Raw genomic sequence first — 10,827 nt, forward strand, 5'->3', positions numbered from 1 at the left:
GGAAAACCAAAACTCAAAATTAGCAAATCTTGACATATCGATGATGGTTTTTGGATAAATTAGTTGCAAATTAATTGTGGTTGGTTGCTCCAAAAATTTATGGAAGAAATTTAGGGCGAAATGGTGGAAATGGAGGATGTTTTGATAGGTTTTTGTGGTGGATAAAGAAGGAAGCCTCCTTAAGGGAAAATCATGGAAAATTTCAAACGTTTAGATGTTTTTTTTGGTAATTTTCAGGCTTAGCTCGAAATTATTTTTAATAATACATCCCCCTTTGAGTCATACTTATGATTTTCCACCCACCAATTTTTAGATTTCCATCCATGTTTTTCCATGTTTGTAAAAGACATTTAATTTCATTAAGATTAAAAAATGAAAACCCTAACCTAGAGAGAGAAACCTTAGGCCTAGAGAGCAAAAATTTAAAATTCTTAAATTACCCCTGCCTCCATCCCAGAGTCCCCAAACTACGCCTCAACCTTGTCAAAATACCTTTAGAAATTAGACAAGCCCCAAAAATTACAAAAATCTCAAAAATATCTTGAATACCCTTAGAAGTTCCCAAGTTTAGAGTGGCGAGGAGTTGGTTCCTAGCTATTGCATTGGTTGGGCTTCATCCGATATCGGTCATAGATCAACCCCAGGGAGTTTTCAACACAATTGGCCTCTTTTACACGTGTCTTCAAAGATACCTCATGTAGGGGTGATGCTGCTGAAATATCACCAACCAAGTCTTCTGATGGGGCGGCTCAAGGTTCATACATGGGCATGAGAGAGGGGCTGACTCCAAGTCTAAATTACCCTTCCTTAAAACCATAATTACCCAAATACCCTCAAGAGTTAAAAAATCTCCAAAATTTCCCATAAACCCTAAGAAACCAAAATACCCAAAGTACCTTTAGAAATTCCTAACTTCAATAGCCAGAAACTTCCAAGACCCAAGAAAAAACTCAAACTACCCAATTCTTAACCGAAATCATTGGGAATTTGAAAGGTACACGGGCCTATCGTGAGCGGTCGGCTTGTTTTGTCCTTTGATGCTTCGTCTCATTCTAAACTGATAACATGATCAAGTCTCGGTGAGAGGGCTTCCCCAGTACTAAACATCAATGGTCTAAGTGGGTCCAGGTTTTGCTGGATCCGGGAGCAAACGTTCCCCCCTTTTGTATTTGCTTCTCATAGCAATAAAGTTGTCGGTTTCTATCTTGTGCCTCTGGTCTGCATCAGTTTTATTTTGGGTGTAATCGAGTCACAAAAGCGCACACACACACGATTCGAATCATACATCTTTCTGGCGACTTCACTGAGGACCGCTCCACCCTTGTGTCCAAACCTACAATTTCCGACACTTACTCGAGCTCTTTCGGGTTTGCGATCCTCACCACCATGGCAAGTCCGACTTTCCTTTTGATCGAGTCCATTTCAGTCCCGATCTGAAATTCACAAAGTTAGGGGCACAACATTGACGTATTAAGAAGAACTTCAAAGACCCACACCTTGAGCGTGGGTAGCCACGTTAACGATCCGAGTATGGGTAGCTACACTCACAAATCGAGCACCATTCTTTCAATGTTAAATGAGGGTAGCCTCAGTCAACCCAGTATGGGAAGCCATGTTGGGGGCAGTTTGGGTAGCCACGCTGTCGATAAAAGGAGCCGCGCTCATCCCTGCATGGGTAGTTGTGCCATCATAAGAGAGGGCTTACAACCCAATCCAAGTGTGATCAAATCCTTGAAGTGCAATCCCTAAACAAATGCATTTCCAGGCCAAAGAGCTGCCCAAAAATAATTCCAACTCAACCGCAAGTTTACCAACGAGTGCCAAAACACCATCACCTCAACCCATATCTCAAGTCCACATGAACCCTGAGGCCACTCCCTCTGAATTCTTCTTGAAGCCCGAGGCCACTCCCTCTAAAGTCTTCATGAACCCCGAGGCCACCCCCTCTCATGTCCATATGAACCAAGGCCACCCCCTCTCATGTCCATATGAACCAAGGCCACCCCCTCTCAAGTCTTTATGAACCAAGGCCACCCCATCTCAAGTCTTCATGAACCTCGAGGCCACCCCCTCTCAAGTCTTTATGAACCAAGGCCACCCCATCTCAAGTCTTCATGAACCTCGAGGCCACCCCCTCTCACTTCCATATGAACCAAGGCCACAACCTCTCTAGACCATATGAACTTAGGGCCACCCCTCTCAAGTATAAACCCAGGGCCATCCCCTCTAAAGTCCATATGAACCCAGGCCACCCCCTCTCAAGTCCATATGAACCAAGGCCACCCCCTCTCAAGTTTTTATGAACCAATGCCACCCCCACTCAAGACCATCTCCGATCAGTCCTTAAAAATTTTATATATCTGCTTAAGTGATTTTTCACCACTATATTATATTCTTTAATGGGTTGTTTGGGTCCCTAGATACGCAAATCATGGATATGTCTTAAAACCTGTTTATGCACATTCTAGTATATGTAAAACCTGATTTTGAAAACAATGTTGTTTGGCTGGCTACTAGAAGAACCCAGTATATGAAAAGTGCCATGCTTTGAAAACCCAGTATATGAAAAGTGCCATGTTTGGCTCTACTAAGTTGAAAACCAAGTTGTTGTTGTTTGTCACTATTCATTTCATAAGTTCATGATTCCATAGTACATATGGCCGATCAAAAAGAGTTTTTGGGAAGAAGTTATCAACAATACGACAAAGAAATTAGAATGGTTCAAATTGTATTTCTTTAATCAGTATGATAGTGTTCCCCCCCCCCCCCCCCCCCCCCCCCCCCCTTTACACAATCCATAGTTTTTCCCACTTACATCATATATATAAAACATATTAGAGAGTGAAGAAACTAAATATAAAATTTCCATCAAGTCTAAAATTACAATTTACATAAGTTCTTTTTTAGCCTTATGATCATAATGAAATTAAATTATAACTATTGTATAGGCTACGCTGTTCCATGTGCGAAAATTTGATCCATGAGGTGCATAGGAGGTAGAACAATGATGAACTTGTCCTCTGTGAAAACTTCGTTAGCCTGTGCACATGCAAATTGTAAAAGTTCAATAGTTATACTAGCATGTTGGTTTTCTAAACAGGAACGGATGGAATATTTTATGAAATGAACCAAGCAATCCAACATCAACGACACATATAGAGACAAAGAGATCATATTTCCAACAAGAATAATGCTTGAATTTAGATGGACAAAATTTAAATATTCAGCAGTAAGAACAACAAGAATTCAGAATTGAGAGAAGTACCATTCACACTTAACACCATCCACTTATAGTCTCCTCTCATTAACGTTTTTTAGTTAATGAAGTTTCAATAATCTAATTATGCCCCTGTTTAGAGAGAGAGAGAGAGCAAGAAGAGAGAGACTTTATTTGCAATGTAAAGGAAGATGCCAACAATTACCCCTTCCATTATGATTCATAGATTCATTTCTGTGGTTCACTCTTTCTGCCAAGGATTTACACGAATATGAACTTTAGCTGCTTTTTGAGCATGCAATGCAAATAATACCTAACGAACAAGTCGGTTCCATATTACATTTCGTCCTTCTACATGAATAATCAAAGAGAGAGAGAGAACAATATTTCTGCACCCAAAGATACAGAGCGATTAGAGAGAGAGAGCACAAAATGAAGCCTAGATTTATAATAAGGAGAAAGTTTATAGAAGGATGCAACTTTATAATGTAGAACTATGGATGCACCTCAAAAATCCATCGAAAAATGTAGTTTTAATGTTGAAAAACCTTTTGATTGATCATCTTGACATCAAAATGTATGACCATGAAAAATAAAAAGATTTTAAGTCTCAGAAATAGTGCATTTTACAACATATTATCTACACCATCCATTTTCAAGATTTTCATATGTTTATAGATCTACTTGATTTTAACCATTTTTTAAATTTAAAATTTTATAATTAGATATAAAAAAAAATTTTGATATAATCCTAAGAACATTTTACATCAAAATTATATACCATGATAAAACTTGAAGGTGCACCTTATCGTATGCATCTGTATGCCAACTGCACCCTTATAATAAAGACATATACAAGGATTACATGAATGAATAAACTAAAACCCCAAAAAGTTGTGATTTACCAATAAAAAAGCCTATTTATAGTAAATATATTCAAGGATTACATGTATGGAAAACTAAAAATCCCCAAAAAGCTCTGATTTACCAAAATAAAAGCCTAGATTTATACTAACTAGATATAAGCTACAAAAAAAACAAAAAAAATAAAAATAAATCAAAGAACAAATTTTACCTACTGATCTAAGAACAAGCTCCACAAAGTCCTTGTTGATGGATCATTTCTTCTTAAAAAACCCATTGCTACAATGGAGTGGGAATCTCAAGACTCACAAAGGTAGAGCGATTTCTGACCTTGGCTAAGTCTAGGCAGAGCTGCAACAATGGAGGGTGGATTTGTGTTGTTTCTCAAATTGCCTGATTTTACCAAAACCTAGTTTTTATGACATAATGTAGAGTCAAATTGCCTGATTTTATCAAGATCTAGACATGCAAAACAAGGTTTTATGTATGCCTAATTCCAAACGGGGCAAAAATGTTTCCAAGGTATCAAACTTTTAATTAATTAGGTATATATCATCTATAAAGGTTATAAAATACTTCATACCTCTATGTGTCTTAACATTCAATAGTCTGCCTATATTTGAGTGGATTATATTAAAAAATTCTTATTATTTTTGTCTATTAGGGAATAGCTTCCTACTCAATTTTCTTGATAGGCAAGGTTTACAAGTTTGGAATTCAATTTCTCTAATCTCAAGCACCATATATATGCATCATTTTTAGACACATTCATTGCCATATCAATATAAGAAGAAGTAACATTATTCATTCTTTTAACAACATTTAGACGATACAAATTTTTAACTTTCTCCCCATAAACATAAACTTGACTATGTTTCCCAGCAGATACCTTTCCAGACAAAAACAGATTTCACAACCTTTACAAATAGGAGTTTTCATTAGTTTGCATATTTCCATCTTAAATCCCTTCAAGAACATTCTCTAGATATTTGTCTTGATATAAGTAAAGAAGCCTAGTATTTCTATCGCTTGTAATCTTTATCCCTAAAACATATGATGTTTCTACCATAACCTTCATTTCAAAATGTGAATTAAATTAAGATTTAGTTTTATTTATCATTTCTATACCACTACCAACTAATAGAATATCATCTATATAGAGCTAATATCACAAATTTACTCCCATTGTTCCACACATAGACATAGTATTTTAGTCTATTTGCTACATAGCCAATTTGGGCGATTATCTTGTGAAAGGTAAGTACCATTGTCTAGATTATTGTTTTAGATAATATACTAGTTTCTTCAATTTATATATTTTTTCTTCTTGACTTTTAACTTCATATCCCTATGGTTGTTTCATATAAATGTCTTCTTTTAATTCTTCATTTAAGAAAGCTGTCTTAAAATCTAATTGATATAATTCCCCGTCATAATATGCTACCAATGCGAATATTATACTTATAGATGCAATTTTTTCTACAGGAGAATATGTCTCTACATAATCTACTCTTTTTTTAGTAGCAATCTAGCCACTAATCTTGCTTGATATTTATCAATAGTTGCATCAGCTTTGAATTTCTTTTTGAGGATCCATTTACACTCTATAGCCTTCTTATCTTCGGATAGATCTACATGTTCCCACACTTGATTTCTTTCAATATAGTTAATTTCATCATCCATGGCATTGATTCATTCAAATGATTCAGGTGAGTTGATGGCTTCACTATAAGCACACGGTTCATCTATCTCATCCTCATTCAAGAATATATAATATTCATATAGATACAAAGGAGGACCTCTGATAATAGTGATAAAAAAATATTTTTCTTTATTAGGTAAAGAGATAATAAAGATATGCAGAGAAGAAAATAGTTGTGAAGTATATGGATAACTGGAGAGATGGGCAGATAGCTTTTAGATTTTGCTGTATTTTTTTTCAATGGGTTAGTTAATCCCTTTTTTTATAAACTTTGGAGTTTATCTCCTTGCCACAAATAACAGGTTTTACATCCAATGATTAAGATCTTTCTCTGCCCATATCAACAGTTAAACCGTCTTCCACTCTCACTCTCTTACTCTAAAGAAAACGTATGGCTCAACATGAATATTTTGGCTTAACATGAACATTTGAGCACTATTAATAGGTGGCTTAAAAAGGAAAAAGCATGACATTTACCAAAAAAATGGTGGTCAAAGAAATTAAAAGAAATAAGATCATTATAGAAAGTAAATAATATTATTACATGTATTAAAAATAAAAAAAAGATGGACCTTGAAGTAAATGGTAGTCATCAGGCCTTTGTGGCCATACTCCAATAGGTTATTTGAGGGGATAATTACAGTTACCCCCATGGACTATACTTTTTGGCATGTTCATCTCCAACACTTTTTAAACTACACAACTAACTCCAGCATTATTTTTTTTTGAGCTCACCCCCTAAGTAAGAAAGTACATTATCTTAGAATGAAAATAGTCTCCCTTTTATAACCCACAAAGAAAAAAAATGAAGTTGAAGCCATTTGAATACAGACCAGAAGCCGATCCGACAATGCGTGTGTCAAACATGCTTCAAGGAATAAATGAAGTTCATTTATGTTGGATCAACTCTAAATTAATAAAAATCCAGGTGGCCAAACACACTTTGTGCTAGACAGGCTCTAAATTAATAAAAATCCATGCGGTTCAGCACTCATGTGCTACAATGTGTCTAAATTTGGTCCCAAGAGCAGTTTGGCATGGTGTGTTCCGGACTGACCTGAAAATTATTATAGAAGGGGGTATTTTCATCCTAAGGAAATTCCTTACTTGTGGGGAAGGTGCAAAAATAAATAGTATTGGTTAGTTGTAAAAAGTGTTGTTTATTTTTCACGGGGTGCGGGTAGGGTTATGCCCAAAAACCGGAAGGGGCATGCCCAAAAACCATGATCTAGGGGGTATCCATACTTTTCTATTTTCTTTACTGTATTCATTTTTTTATCATGAACCTTTGAGAGCGGTACTAGAAGGTCAAAGTATGATTTTTTTGTTTTTTTTTTTTAAAAAAAAGTTTATATGGAGCCGATGCGACAAACAATCAAATTAGAGCCCACCTCAAAAACTTCACTAGAAGTGGTTGTTTTGATTGCCAAATATCCTCAAATTGATCATCTCAATATCAACATGCATGGACATGAGAAAAATACGGATTTCAAGGTTTGGAAATAGTGCATATTGTAACGTATTTTTGGACCGTCAATTTTCTAGATTTTCATAGATTTGCTCGATCTACACTATTTTTTAAGCTGTAAATTTTATAATTAAATATAAAAATATATTTTAAGGCTATCACAAAGGTTTTCAATATTGAAATCACCTTTCTCTACACTATTTGAAGGTGCACTTTACTTTGATTGTTTAGAGCCTCGGCTCTATACAAACTGCACCCTTTTATTTTTAATGTGATATGATAAAGGGTAAAAATGCTCAAGACATAAGTCATAAAAAAAATGTAAATACTCAAAAATAAAAAACAAAACAAAGGAAAAATTACAAAAGACTTTTGGTATGTAAATATATAGAGTGAAAAATTACCCATTGGATGTTCAACCTGACAATCGGATGAAGCGAGCAAATTCTATATGAAAGGAATTTCAAATTTTCAATGACTTGGGTTTGAAAAGAATGGGTGTTCGCCATCCGAGTATTTGGATCATTTGAATTCACCACTACTGCCAAAAGTGGTATGCAAAGCTCTCATGAAGAAATAGAAGTTTTTTTTTTTTTTTTTGAAGGTTTTGTGCTAGAGTGAGAGTAGAATAATAAACAAACTTTTAGACACAATAATTACCAGGGTGCGTATTGGTATGGTTTGCTAGGATTTTCACATACGTTGAGATTTTATATGGGGGAGGTGATAATGATGGGAATTCATAAAAAAAGACTCATCAATGTGGGATGCGATCAGTAATCAAGCAGAATTTTGATGGAAGTTATATGAGTAATTCAAGACCTGCGGGGCTTGATAAGGGTTCAGGGCTTGATAAAGGTTCATCTGGGTACTAAATTGTTTAGGGCTGTGTGGAAATGCATCTTACCAAAGAAACAAAGATGAGAGCAGCTTTTCAGGGATTGAGAATTATATAGAATAATTATTGCAGCGAGGGGTTTACTAAATGTTGTAAAATAGTCTAAGGAGCAGAAAATTCTTTGGAAAGTGGTAATGCTGTTGTTTAAAATACTTGATTTATGTGAGGCCATTTAGGTTGAGCACATATATAAGAAAGCAAATGGGGAAGCACATTCATCGGGTAAATAGGGTATTCACTCTTGGCGACGAGTTTTTTGAAGTGGTAATGGTTTTTTTATAGGTTGAGTTTAAATCTTGGACCTGAATGGTTCGGGTTCGGGTTCGGGTCCGGGACTGGGCCCGGGTCCAGGTCCAAGTCCAAATCTTGGACCCGAATATTATTTGGGTTCAGGTTTGGTAATATTTTTCAAGACCCAACATATGAAATATAGCAAATAGTTAAATGCATAGATATTTTAATTTTTAGTCGGGTCTGATTAGGTCTGGGTTCCACATTATATTTTTAGATCCCGGTTTAGGTTAGGGTCCCATATCATTTTTTCAGGTCTAGACCCGTACCGACCCATTACCACCCCTAGCAAAAGAAAAAATAATTACTCCACAAAAAAAATATTTTCAACAATGCCTTCAATAAATTTCTAGAGGCCTTTCTTGATTATTTAGAAACTTTAAACAAATCCAGCTTGGTCACGCAAATCCTTTTCCCTAGTGATTTTTTTCCTAAATCTCGCCTAGCTTCTCTAGGGGGTCTTTCTTCTCCGCAATCCTAAATACATTCCACTCACTAAGGAGTGGCATGCGCTTGATTCCTATACAAATTATTAGAGTTAGGTTGAATGAGAAGTAGAATACATTTAAGGGTCATTTGGATACCCGAAAATATGTCGTTTGTGAAATATATTACTCGCCTAATACATTATTTGTAAATGGATGGTTACTGTTTGGGTAATATTTAAATGCAAGTTGGGTATGCAACTTGAGTAATATTTAGATGCAATCTACCTGTAAATGAATGGTTACTGTTTAGGTAATATTTAGACCCAACTTGGGTAATATTTAGATGCTATGTGTAGAAAAAAATATGAGAAATGCATCACCAATATTTTACTAGCACTTGTCTATAACCTATCATTTCTCTCTTTTTTGTCACGAAATTCTATTGAAATGTGGAATTAAAACTACCATCACATCATTCTAAAAAGATTTTTTAATAATATCATCATCAAGAGCAAGAGAATTTAATAATAAAAAAAAAAAGACATCAAGAACACACAAAAAAAACCTTTTAAAATAATTTATGTGTTTTGTTTTCCTTTGGGGTTGGGCAATGCTATCATGAGATGGGTCAAAAGCCATGTTCATGTTCCTTCCATGGGGGCTTCATGTTCCTTCCAGGGGAGCTTTGGACACTGAGAATCGAATAGCAGAGCTGGAGAGTTTCTTGAAAACAACCACTAAGATGTTGCAGGTTCTGGTGGAGGTTATAGATTTGAAGATTGCAAATGAAATTGGGAGTTTGAGGAGAGAGTTTGGGTAAAAAGTTGAGAAGCAAGATGCTGAATTTTCCAATGAGATAAAGGATTTAGAGAGTAGGACTGTTGGGTTAGAGGAATGCTTCATTTTCCAATGAGATAAAGAATTTAGAGAGTAGGACTGTTGAGTTAGAGGAATCACTGAATAAATTTAGTGATATGGGTCGGCTGACGGGCTAGGCTGGGTGGACATTGCAATGGCTTCAGGAGGGGTAAAGTGGTTAGACACTCAGAAGCTTATTATTTTGGTAAGGTTGGGAATTGGCTTCCTGTTATCAAAGGAAGAAATGGAGTACACAGTAATGCACAGAAGAACACAGCAAAAACGATCTAGGTTTTCAATAAAGGGAAGCCAATAAAAAATAAGAACGAATTTAAGAGATTACACCCTCCATTTACCATCTTAAACAAGAACACAAAAAAGAGGCAACAAAAAGAAAATGTGAGAGAAAGAGGTTTAGAGAGAGAAACACACCTGATATGATATATCAGAAGCTTGAAGAGAGCTCTAATGGCAACCGAGTCAATGGAGATGAGAGGATTAGGTTTCAGGCACAGAGAGAGGGAGACAGAAGGAAGAGAGAGAGAGCACTTTATGAGGAAAAAAATAAGAGGGCTCTGAGCCTGTAGCTTTATGGACGAGAATGAAGAACAGTCTGGCTTATAAATTGGGAGTACGTGTTCTTCAGGGAGAGAGATAGTAGGGCTTATTCTGCTAGATATCTTAGAGGTTTTGTATGCGAGCCTAACAAAATACAATTACCATTAACATGAAACAATGGTTAAAGTTAGCCTAAAAATTAAGGAATCCATTGCTAAAGTTAGCCTAAAAATTAAAGAATCCTTACACATAAGTTAAAGACTAGACCCTCTAGAGCAAGATTCCTTTGCACTAAGATTTAGGTCATGTAATGTGAATGAATTAAAGGTTTTTCTAGGCTTTAATAGCTATGGATAATCATCGGCTACAGGAGATTAAGGTTTCACTAAGGCTTCAAAAAATTAGGATTTATGTTATGGAAAATCAGGTTTCCTATGGTCTCTAATGGCCCTAACCTAATTTGAATGTCCGGTCTCTCATAATGTCGAAGAAAATGGCCTTTTATAGGTAAAATTCATCCAAAATAAGAAAGTCACTAATTTG

The 10,827-nt window shown here is 35.7% G+C and overlaps 1 long non-coding RNA gene across 1 annotated transcript; it reads right to left on the reverse strand.

The window, feature by feature from the left end:
* Positions 1-2,838: 2,838 nt before the first annotated feature.
* On the reverse strand, positions 2,839-10,527 carry LOC148779720 (uncharacterized). The gene is made up of 2 exons (XR_016045067.1): positions 10,159-10,527; positions 2,839-3,606 (listed from the first exon to the last, which is right to left on the reverse strand). It is a non-coding gene; the product is annotated as an uncharacterized LOC148779720 (long non-coding RNA).
* Positions 10,528-10,827: the final 300 nt, after the last annotated feature.

Source organism: Amborella trichopoda, chromosome 11 (assembly GCF_054954075.1).
Source record: "Amborella trichopoda isolate Santa Cruz 75 chromosome 11, AtrichopodaSantaCruz75HAP2 v2.0, whole genome shotgun sequence".
Taxonomy (NCBI): Eukaryota; Viridiplantae; Streptophyta; class Magnoliopsida; order Amborellales; family Amborellaceae; genus Amborella; species Amborella trichopoda.